At 39.4% G+C, this 12,225-nt stretch overlaps 1 protein-coding gene across 5 annotated transcripts in view; it reads left to right on the forward strand.

Annotated features, from left to right (window-relative positions):
* Positions 1-12,225, forward strand: part of ylpm1 (YLP motif containing 1) — a 147,054-nt gene that overhangs the window by 15,265 nt on the left and 119,564 nt on the right. The window lies entirely within an intron of this gene.

Consider the following 12,225-nt stretch of genomic DNA (forward strand, 5'->3'; position numbering starts at 1 on the left):
GGGTTTGAAGGGATATGGGCCGGGTGCTGGCAGGTGGGACTAGATTGGGTTGGGATATCTGGACGGGTTGGACCTCATAATTTTGTCAACCTCTATAAGGTCACCCCTCAGCCTCCAACGCTCCAGGGAAAATAGCCCCAGCCTGTTCAGCCTGTCTCTATAGTTCAAATCCTCCAACCCCGGCAACATTCTTTTCTGAACCCTTTCAAGTTTCTCAACATCCTTCAGATAGAAAGGAGACGAGAATTGCATGCAATATTCCAACCGTGGCCTAACCGATGTCCTGTACAGCCACAATATGACCTCCCAACTGTACATGCTGTACATCCCAACTGTTTCCATGCTGTACATCTCTATGACTATAAGTTTCACAAAACCTTTCTGTAGCAGGGAGAACAGAATTGCACGCAGTATTTCAAGAGTGACCTAACCAGTGTTCTGCACAGCTGCAATATGACCTCCAACTCCTGTACTCAGTGCACTGACCAATAAAGGAAAGCTTACCAAATGCCTCCTTCAGGATATAGGCCAGACTGAGTAAGTATGGTAGGTTTCCTTCTCTAAAGGACGTTTGTGAACCATTCACTGACAATTGACAATAGATGGTCATCATTAGACTCTTTCTTCTGGATTTTGTTTTCCCATATTTTAACATCTGCCATGGTGGGATTTGTACTCAGGTCCTCAGAACATAACCTGGTCTCTGGATTAACAGTCCAGGGATAATATCACCAGGCAGTTGTCTCCCCTAAACTATTGCACCAATTCAAGGCTTTTATGGATAGGCAGTAAATGCTGGCTCAACCTCTGTTGGGCACATGACATGATTTTTCCTTTAAATTGTTGAATTACATTGTAAGCTGTGCATGGTAGTTTTCTTACTGTAATCTTATTTCTTAGCATACAAATAGCAATAAGAGACAACCGTTTGTAAGGATATGTTTATTGTATGTTTCATTAGCTAATTGTACTTCATTACTTATTCACTTTCAGTACCTATTTTTAATGTATGGCCTATAAATTATTCAGGTCAAAAAATGTATCTTCCATTTCTCAACTTTTTGATCTGAGGACTGTAATATGCTGTCAGTCAACCAAGTTATCCTTGTTTCTTTAATACGAACTGAGATTTCTTGTGAATAAGAAAACTCAGCCAATAGAATGGAAGGGTCAATAGAATTATGGATATGAAATTGGCTGAAAAAGCAGGAAACAGACAGCAATTTTGAAAGGTTGCTGCTCAGGTTGGAGGAACCTCGAATATCCGAACGAAATAGGTGAGCACTATTTCATTCGGATAATTGATTATTCAGATAATCAATATGACCTTAAACAAGGGAGCCATGCTGATCTAATGCTGTGCTCGACTGAAGCTAATGCTGTGTTCGACTGGAGAGTTTGTTTAAGTCTGTAATTTTGATGAGTCTGCTATTTAACCAAACTAATCTTTGCATTCTGGAAATTGCAAGTTAAACTGAGAAGGACTAAATCCTTACCATCACATAAATATATGAAATCCCAGCATTAAACAAGGTCCCGAACAGCTTCTACAATTACAAGAGCATTTGTCAGTTTCTGTGAACTCAGTGTTGCAATAGAAAGACAGAAGTACCACCTCGCACATGTGTTTACTTTCTCTGCCATTCTTTTCATGAATGGCCCGGTAAAGTGATGGGTATAAAGCACTTACTTTTGAAAAGAGCTGTGTAACTAATCCTTACATAAAAAAACAAATCCAGTCGTTGTTGCTTGAGGTGCTTGTGTTTCTTTGTTTTTGTCCAGCATTTTCACATATTCTCCAGTACAGGTAATCTGAATTCACTTACCTCTTTGATGTAACGTTTTACGGCACCTTGAGATCTTATTCGGATCATCCAAAATTCGGATAATTGGTATTTGGATGTGTCGTTCCTTTCAATTGGTGTTGTACTAAAGACCACTGTTTCTCTTGATGTCTTTTCATTATCCTGGACTTGGTTGTGCAGGGCAAAATTTCAAAATTTGCGGATGATGCAAAACTTAAAATGTTGTTAATTGTGCCGAAGGTGGTGATCAACATTGTGGGAACTTAAGACTGTTTGGTGGATTGAGTCCTACTAAAACCCTTCAAGGTTTTGAACAATTACCAAAAATCTGCTCAATTTTCTTCAATCTAAAGACAACAATCTCAATATCTCTAGTTTCTCCACCTCCAAGGTTTCATAGTCCTCTGGTATCAGTCTAGAAAATCTCTTCCGCAATTTGAAGAGGTTTTGAAATCCTTCTTAAACTGGCATGTCCAGAATTGAACACAGTACTTCAGCTGGACATGTGAAGGTTGAGCATCACTTCCTTCCTGTTCTAATCCAAGCCTTTCTTAACATGTCATAGAGTCATAGAGATGTACAGCACACAAACAGATCCTTCACTCCAAACTAATCTGGTCCCATTTGCCAGCACTTGGCCCATATCCTCCTAAACCCTTCCTATTCAAACACCAATCCAGATGCTTTTTAAATGTTGTAATTGTTTCATACTCCATCACTTCCTTTGGTAGTTTACTCCATACATACACTACAGTCTGCGTGAAAAAGTTGCCCCTTAGGTTCTTTTAAATTTGTCCTCTCACCCTAAACCTGTGCCCTCTAGTTCTGGTCTTCCCCACCCCCAGAGAAAAGACCATGTCTCTTTACTCTATCCATGTCCCTCATGATGTTATAAACCTCTATAAGGTCACCCTTCAGCCTGGGATGCTCCAGTGAAAATAGCCCCAGCCTATTCAACTTCTCCCTATCGCTCAAACCCTCCAACCATGGCAACATTTTAAAAAATCTTTTCTGAACCCTTTCAAATTTCAGGACATCCTTCTGATTGGAGGGAGACCAGAACTGCATTCAATATTCCAAAAGTGGCCTAACCAATGCCGTGTACAGCTGCAACATGACCTCCCAACTCCTATACTCTATGCATTGACCAGTAAAGCATACAAAATGCCACCTTCACTGTCCTATCTACCTGTGACTCCACTTTCAATGAATTATGAACCTGCACTCCATCGTTTCTTTGTTCAGCAACACTCCCCAGGATATTACCATTAAGTGTGTAAGTCCTGCCCTGATTTGCCTTTCCAAAATGCAGCACCTTGCATTTATCTAAATTAAACTCCATCTACCATCTGATCAAGAGCCCATTGTATTCTGAGGTAACTTTCTTCGTTGTCCACTACATGTCCAATTTTGGTGTCATCTGCAAACTTACTAACCATAGCTCCCACTATAACCATTAATTATTACAGTTCATAAAATAGCAAAAAGCAATATTTCCTGATGGGGTCAAACCTGGGCAACAAGAGTGGAAGCAATGGAATAGTAACAGCCACAGGAAGCATACCCAGTTGACTGTTTACCTTCTCTGTTGTAAGCAAGACAAACTCTAGTTTATCTCTTCTCTCCAAGGAACAGTGAAGTCTTTCACCTTGATAGAATTCTCATAAATCCCCACTATAAAGACTTGTGTCACTATACCTTAGGACTCTCTTGTAGAATTGTACCATTTAGTTTACCAAAACAAACTATGCGCTAAATTCCATGTTCCATGTGTCTGTCCATTTTATCAGGCTGTTTTGTACTATCTGAAATTGAGTTGGAAATGCCATGATATGAGATTTGGAATTGGAATTGGAGCAGTGTATGGATTAAGTATTTGAAGGTTTGATGAAAGCTATGGATGGGAATTACTAGGGCTTGTAAAAATTCATTCAGGAATGTGAATGTTGCTCGCAATTTTGGTATTTATTGCCCATGAACTGTTTATCCTTGAGGCAGTGATATGCCACTTGGAATTAAGGATTAATGTTAAGTTTAAGTGTTGGCCCATTTAGTAAAATCTGCACTATTTAGACACCAAAGAACAGTCAATAGTAACTGCTTGGGAATGGCTGATTATAATTCATGTTGTTACTACTAACTTTAAAATAACATTTTGAAAATCTTAGAATAAAGTTATTGTTAATCTTTGTAATAGGTTTCTTGACTTGTATCTCTCTCTTCAGTGAGAGATATTAAATGTGGCAAGTGGAGGAAGTTTCTGTCTGGCTCACTTGTAGTTTGTTCTTTTTACTTCTGACAGCCAAATGCTGATTGCTTGTTACATTTACAGTTATTGCAATTATTATTTTAGTGCGGGCATAAAATGCATCTATTCTGTTTTCTGATCTGGTTAATATCACAAGGGCACTTGTATTAGCTCTAACACAAAAAATATCTGCCCTTTCAGGTTCCACAATGTAGAGAAACATGAAATTCATAGAATCACAGAGAATAGCACAGTGTAAGATGAGACCTGTCAACTTAGTATGCTTGTTCTTTGAAAAGTTATCCAGTTAGTCCCAACGCACTGTAAAACTCTATTCCCATAGGCCAACATTTTTCAAGTACCTAATTGTCCATTGACATTTTACTGCTTCCAACACCTTTTTCATGCATTTCATTCTAGGTTGCTATAACATGACACTGCATTTTTTTTTGTCTTCCAGCATCTCTATTTCTTTTGCAATTAACCTTAATTATGTGTCCTCTTGTTATCAATCCTTCTGCAATTGGACAATTTAATGATTTTGAATACCTCTTTCAATCTCCTCTTTACCTTCTCCATTGCAAGCAAGATAAACTCTAAGTTTATCTCATCTCTCCAAGGAACTGAAGTATTTCACATTGATAGAATTTGCATAAATTCCCAGCTTTCATAAAGTCTTGAAATCCTAGTGTGTCATGACTAGAATTGGCCAGAAAACTCCAGCTTGAGCTAATGCCATTTTATAAAAGTTGAGCATATCTTGATTGCTCAAATTCAACTGATTTCAAGGTAAGCATATATAACCCATAAGGATATTAATCAAGTGGACAGGGTTCAGAAAAGATTTGCTCAGGATGGAGGGTTTGAGGTATAACATTGACTGGAAAGGCTGGGATCTTTTTCACTGGAGTTTAGGAGGTTGAGGGGTGAGCTTATTGAGGTTTATAAAACAATGAGAGGCATAGATAAGGTGAATGACAAGGGTCTTTTCCCTAGGGTTGGCAGAGTTCAAAACTAGGGGACATAATTTTCAGGTGAGAAGAGAAAAGTTCAGAAAGGACTTAAAGGGCAAGTCTTTTTTTTTACTCAGAGTGATTCATGCATGGGATGAAGTGCCAGACAAAGTGGTGGATGCAGGTTTAGTTACAACGTTTAAAAGACATTTTGATATGTTTACAAATAGGAAAAGTATGGAGAGATACAGGCCAAGTGCAGAAAGGTGGGACTAGTTTAGTTTGTGAACATGGTCGGCATGGATTGTTTGGACCAAAGGGTCTATTTTTGTGCTGAATGATTCTATGAGCACGCCTTGGGAAAAGCCATTCCAGAAAGCTTTTCTTTGTATGTAGTTTGTGGCATCTTTTGGATATCCTTAATTCATGATATTATCTTGAACTCTGTACAGCTTGAACTTAGATTTCAATTTCAATGCAGCTAAATATTCTGTGGTTCTTCACAGAGCATATTGAACACAATTTGATACCAATTTGGTAAGATTATACTGGATCAAATGATAGGTTTTAAATGGTATTTTTTAAAGGTGGAAGAGAAACAGAGGGCTTTAGGAAGGGAATCCTGGAGCTTTATGCAACTGAATGTAATGAACTAGTGATCACAATGAGAATTATTAAGATTCCTTAATTGGAGGGCTGTAGCTATTTTGCAGAATTGTAGAACTGGACTACGTTGCAGAAATATAGACAGTGAAACTATGAAAGCTTTTGAATACAAGAGTTTTAACATCCAAGACATTGCTCAATTGTGGGTTAGATGGGCAAGTAGGCCTGTTTGTCGGTTAACCTGTGTGTCTTAGGATTTTGAATGCGCCTAAGTTTATGGACGGTAGAGTATGGGAGGGACAGTAAGGATTGCATTTGAAGTATCTGGTCTAGAGAAAACAAAGGCATGGATGAGAGTTTCAGCAGCAATTCTGAGGCTGGGCCGAAGATATGTAATGTGTTTTGTTACAATTCAAGTGCTATTTACCAAACATAGAAACTATGGATGTAAGTTTGCTTGTTGAGCTAGACGGTTCATTTTCAGATGTTTTGTCACCATAATAGGTAACATCATCAGGATATCTGATGAAGGGCTCGGGACTGAATCGTCGATTTTCCTCCTACCTGGATGTTGCCTGATCTGCTGTGTTTTTCCAACAACACACTCTCAAGTCTGATCTCCAGCATCTGCAGACCTCACTGTCTCCCAGCCAATGATCATAGGCTGCTGATTTCTCAGCAACAAACCCAAGCAAGCAGACAAAACACCTCAAGAAATCTTAGCCACTCTCCCTTTTATCAAAGACATCTTGGAAATGACTGCCAGACTACTCAGACCTCTTGGCATCAAGGGAGCCCACAAACCCACCAACACACTAAAACAGCAGCTAATGAACTTGAAAGACCCCATACAGACAATAAGCAAAACTAATATCATTTATAAAATACCTTGTAAGAACTGTAACAAACACATTGGACAAACAGGCAGGAAATTAGCCACCAGGATACATGAACATCAACTATCCACAAAAAGACATGACCCACTCTCACTAGTATCCTTACATATAGATGAAGAAGAACACCACTTCAACTGGGATAACATATCCATCCTAGAACAAACCAACCAGACACGCATGAGAATTCCAACCAGAACTCTATCAACAAACACATCGACTTGGACCCCGTTTACCACCCTCTGAGAAAAAGATCAGGAACTGACATTGCCACAGGAAGTGACGTCACTAACCCAAAGAAACTTGAACACATAAATAGAAAGTGGGCCATTAACTCCAGTGCTTCACTGAAGGCTCACTGATGTTGTTACCTAGTGTGGTGACGAAACGTCTGAAAATGAACCTTCCAGCTCAGTGAGCAAACTTATGTCCAGAACCTCAACCTGAGCTACAAATCTTCTCAAAACCTTTGTGACTCCATATTATTCAAGAAACTCACTGGGTCATTCTATAAACTTATATTTATTTGCAATGATTTATATTAACAGCCTATTATTAAAAGTTTCACTGCACTGATAAGTATTCTGGCACACAAAAAATTGATGTCAATTGAAAAATATCAGATTTACAAGTAGCAGCCAGATGCGCGCTCAGAGAAGTGTTTGTAGCCTTTGCAACCAAGTGACACTACAGTGCTTATCTTTGCCTGGAATCCAACTATCACATTCATTTTTTTTGTTGAGTCAACAATAAAAGTTGTCTAAATATGGTAATTTTATCATAGTGACATTTCCCAGAGTTCGTGACAGGAATGTTATTGGACAGTATTTGGCAGTGAACCACATAGAAGTTGCCAAATGTTTGGGCAAAAAGGAAAGGAATTCCAGAGATCAGATCCTCAGCAGTTAAAGATTTGGTTGTGTTGAAGTATATATTTGAGATGGCTCAGGGAATCCCTGATGGACTCGACTTGTAAGCCTGTCTTGGTTCATCCTGGTGATTGTACTCTGGAATATAAAACTCTTACAGACAGTTTAGTTTAAATTATTACCTTTACTTATCAATGGCATCAGTGTTACATTATAACATAGCTCAAGCCTGGCTTGTAGGTATCTAAGGTTCTAAAACCATCAGCAGAGTAGCAGCGCCAGCTCTTACCCTAAGAGCTCTCTCAGGCTATTCCCCTTATTGCTGCAAACAAGCTGTCGTTATACAGAATTTGGTATTAAAATCACAAAAAAAAACGCCACATGCCCGTAATCAGATAAGCAGCAATAAAATGGCAAAAGTTTGCAGAGGAAGAGAAACTCGTTGATAGGTCTGAGTACGCTTGACTAATTAAGCTACATGCACATTAAAGTTGGAAACCTTGATCAAGCCAGGCCCCAAATGGCCAATTGCTTTGGCTTGTACATCATAACAAGAGACTAGTCTAAACTATGTAGAAAAGGTCATGAGGTAACCTCACTCAGCTAATATGCCTATATCATTGTCCTACAAAATACCTTTTTCTTTTAAAATCATCTTAGATTCCCAGAATGCAAATTAAATTCATAACATTCTTGGATCTCAAGCTCCAGGGAACAACACACAAACATTCAATCCATGACAAGCCAATGTTCACTCAAATGAGACCACAAAGAGTTAATCTTTGCAGCAGCTTCCGTCCTGTCTATCTGTGTGTGTGTGTGTGTGTCTCTCTCTCTCTCTCTGCTCGTGTCCCTTGAACCCTTCAGCCAGTGAATCTAGTTACAGAACAATGTTTTATCTTTCTCACTCACACATGAACATCTTCCAACTTTCTTACTATAATGTCCCATGTTCAGCTGTCTTCATCTGCTTCCTCAATGGCCTTCCCACAATGGAAAGCATTATAATAAGTACACTATATGTTCAGGACCATTTGACAGAATCCTTCGATTTTGAAGCATTCTGTGTCCATATATAGCAAGACCTGGGCAGTGTCTAGGCTTGGGTAGATTAAGTTGCAAAGATCATTGTGCTATAGAAATGCCAGTCAATGATTGTCTGTAGCAATAAAGAATCTAACCCTGATATTCAGTCATCTTAAAATTACTGAATTTTCACTATAAACACACTGGGGTTTAGCAACAATGAGAACCTGAAAGGGATCAACTATATAAACATTATGTCTGAAAGAGGAGGTCACTGGTAAGTAATGCACCTCCTGATTCCCTAAAGCCTGCCCACCCTGTGCAAAACACAAGTCAGTAGTGTGATGGAATACTTTCCAGTTGCTTGAATGAGTACAGGTCCAATAATATTTGCTGTTTGATGCTAACTGAGAAAAAGTTACTTGATTGGTGCCCATCCACGATCTTCATCACTGCTTCACTGAGGTACAATGGTTATAGCATGTACCATTTACACATACTCTGCAGTAGCTTACTAAGGCTCCTTTATCAGCACAGTGGCTCAGTGGTTAGCATTGCTGCCTCACAGCACCAGGGACCCGGGTTCGATTCCCACCTCAGGCAACTGTCTGCGTGGAGTTGCACATTCTCCCAATGTCTGCGTGGGTTTCCTCCGTGTACTCCAGTTTCCTCCCACAATCCAAAGATGTGCAGGTCAGGTGAATTGGCCATACTAAATTGCCCATAGTGTTAGGTACGTTAGTCAGGGGGTAAATTATAGGGTAGGGGAATGGGTCTGGGTGGGTTACTCTTCGGAGGGTGGGTGTGAACCTGTTGGGCCGAAGGGTCTGTTTCCATACTGTAGGGAATCCAATCTCATCTACCTTCCAAAAACCGCAACCTCTACCACAGAGAAAGACAAAGGCAGCAGATGCAGATACAGCTCCAGCTGCAAATTCCCCTGCCAGCCGAACATCATCCTGACTTGGAACTGTTGCTGCACAAAATTCCTGGAAGTTCCTTAACAGCATTGTAGGTGTTCTCTTTTTCTCTCTCTCTCTCTCCCTCTGTCTCTCCCTCCCTGGACTGCGCTGGCTCCAGACGCTAGAAATGAACAAATGTTTTGAAAATTAAGATTGGGATAAAGCATGGCGAGGGAAACACAGACCAGTTAGATTAACATTCCTGGTAGGGGAAATAAATAAGTAGACAGATTAGAAGAATCCCTAGGAGGAAAAGCATGGATTGTCTCACAGTACTATTGCTTGACTAGCCTAAATGAATTTCTTTGAGGAGGTGAAGTAGAAAATTGAGAATGGTTGTGCCACAGGTAAGCAAAAATAAAATTAAATGCTGGACATTATTTTGAGAGGGATAGAAATGAAACATGGGGAAGCTAACTCATTTAAACCATGCTTAGAGTACTGTATCATGATCAAGTCTAATAATTATAAAAATTATATTGTCTTATTGGAGATGATGTAACGATGAGATTTGCACATTGAGTCTCCTTGCTTGGGCAAAAGATGCTGAGGGGGTGACCTACACAAATATTTAAAATTAAAACTGGTTGAGTGAATAGAAAGAGAACGTATCTTCTTGCAAAGAAGAGCATAAGACAAAAGAACTTCAATCAGGTAGTCACCAGAAAATTTCAATTCAGAATTCAGAAAAAAAATGACTTCACCCAAAGAATGGTAAGTATCTGGAACTAGGGTCATTGATTTAGATGAGTTAGATTTAGATTAGTTTAGATATTGGTGAGGAAGCTATAAAGGTAGTTTTGTCTTAGATGTTCATGATGAAATTTCAATTACAGGTCTTTTAATAATCAGACTTGAATTTCAGACCTGATTTCAGACTTGAAACATTTTATAGGTTATGGCATTGCAGGTAATTTGTTGGTGAAAAACTTTTATATAGGTTTTGGGCAATGCTGGTAACGCTCATTCTTTCTTCTTGATGAAAATAAAATTTATGCACATATTCCGACTGCTTTTCATTTAGGGCAGCCTTGGAGTTGGGTTCCTTGTTGGGTACTTAAGTAATTTAGTTAGCTTTCTCTTTTCCTGACAGACCTTCTGTATTCTCCAGCATTCTCTTTTCATTTCAGATTTCTAGCATTGCAGTTTTTCTGTGTTTACACAGTTTATTGAATTCAGTTTCACAATTTTGATAGGATTTTAGCTTGGATCCTCTGGTTTGCTGAGTACTGTAACCATAGGATACTGTAAACACACAATGGGAACCTTTTCATAGTCATATAGCATGGAAACAGACACTTTGGTTCAACTCTCCATGTTGACAAAGTTTCCCAAACTAAACTAGTCCCGCTTGACTGCATTTGGCCCATATCTGTCTAAATCTTTCCTGTCCATGTATCTACCCCAATATCTTTTAAATGTTGTAACTATAACTACATCTACCACTTCCTCTGGCAGTTCGTTCCACATACGAACTACACACTGTGTGAAAAGTTGCCCTCAGCTCCTTTTTAAAATCTTTCTCTCATATTAAATATATGCCCCTTACATTTGCACACTCCCACCCTAGGGGAACGACCTCGACATTCACCATATCTATGCTCCTCATGGTTTTAAAATCTCTAAGGTCAACCCTCAATCTCCTACGCTCCAGTGAAAAATGTCCCAGTCTATCCTTATAACTCAAACCCTCCAGTCCCGGCAAAATTCTGGTACATCTTATCTGAACCCCCTACACTTTAATAATGTACTTCCTAGAGCAGGGTGGCCAGAGCTGTACAAAGTTCTGTAAAAGTGGCCTCACCAATGTCCTGTACAACCTCAATATGATGTCCCAGCTCCAATGCACAATGGTCTGAGCAATGAAGGCAAGTGTTCCAAATGCTTTCTTAACTACCCTGTCTGCCAGTGATGCAACTTTCAACGAACTATGTACCTGATCCCTTTGGTGTCTTCGTTCAACAACACTATTCAGGGCCCTACCATTAACTGTATAAGTCCTGTCTTTGGTTTACCAAAATGCAATACCTCGCATTTATCCAAATTACACTCTAACTGCCGTTCCCCGGCCCATTGGCCCAATTGATCATGATCCCTTTTTAATCTTAGCTAACCTTCTTCACTGTCGACTATATCATTAATTTTGGTCTGCAAATTTAATAACCATGCTATCTATATTCTCATCAAAATCATTTATGTAAATGACAAACAACAACAGTTCCACACTGAACCCTGAGAAACAAAACTGGTTACAAGCCTCCAGTCCGAAAAACAACCTTTCACCAATACATTCTGTCTTCTACCTTCAAGCCAATTTTGTAACTAATTGGCAAACTCTCCTTGAATCCCATGTGATCTAACTTCACTTATTAGTCTAAGGCGTTACTAAAGTCCATATTGACAAGGTCTACCACTCTACCCTCATCTATCGTTTTGGTTACATCCCCAAAAAACTGAATCAAGTTTGTGAGACATGATTTCCCATGCACAAAGCCATACTGTCCTTGCCTCTCCAAATGCATGTAAATCCTATCTGTCCAAATTCCCTCCAACAGCTTACCCACTACAGATGTCAAACTCATAGGTCTGTAGTTCCCGGGCTTCTTACTGCCTTTCTTAAATAAAGGCACAACATTAGCCACCCTCCAGTCCTCTAGCACCTAACCCATGGCTGTAGATGATACAAATATCTCTGCCAGGGACCCTGCAATTTCTTCCCTAATTTCCCACAATGTCCCGGGATGGACTTTTAAGGTCCCAGCGATTTATCCACCTTTGTTTTTTAAGACCTGCAACACTTCATCTTCTGTAATGTGCAATGTTTTCAAGGCACGTGTACTTATTTCCTTGAGTTCCCTAGCTT

Source organism: Chiloscyllium punctatum, chromosome 4, assembly GCF_047496795.1.
Source record: "Chiloscyllium punctatum isolate Juve2018m chromosome 4, sChiPun1.3, whole genome shotgun sequence".
In the NCBI taxonomy this organism is placed as follows: domain Eukaryota; kingdom Metazoa; phylum Chordata; class Chondrichthyes; order Orectolobiformes; family Hemiscylliidae; genus Chiloscyllium; species Chiloscyllium punctatum.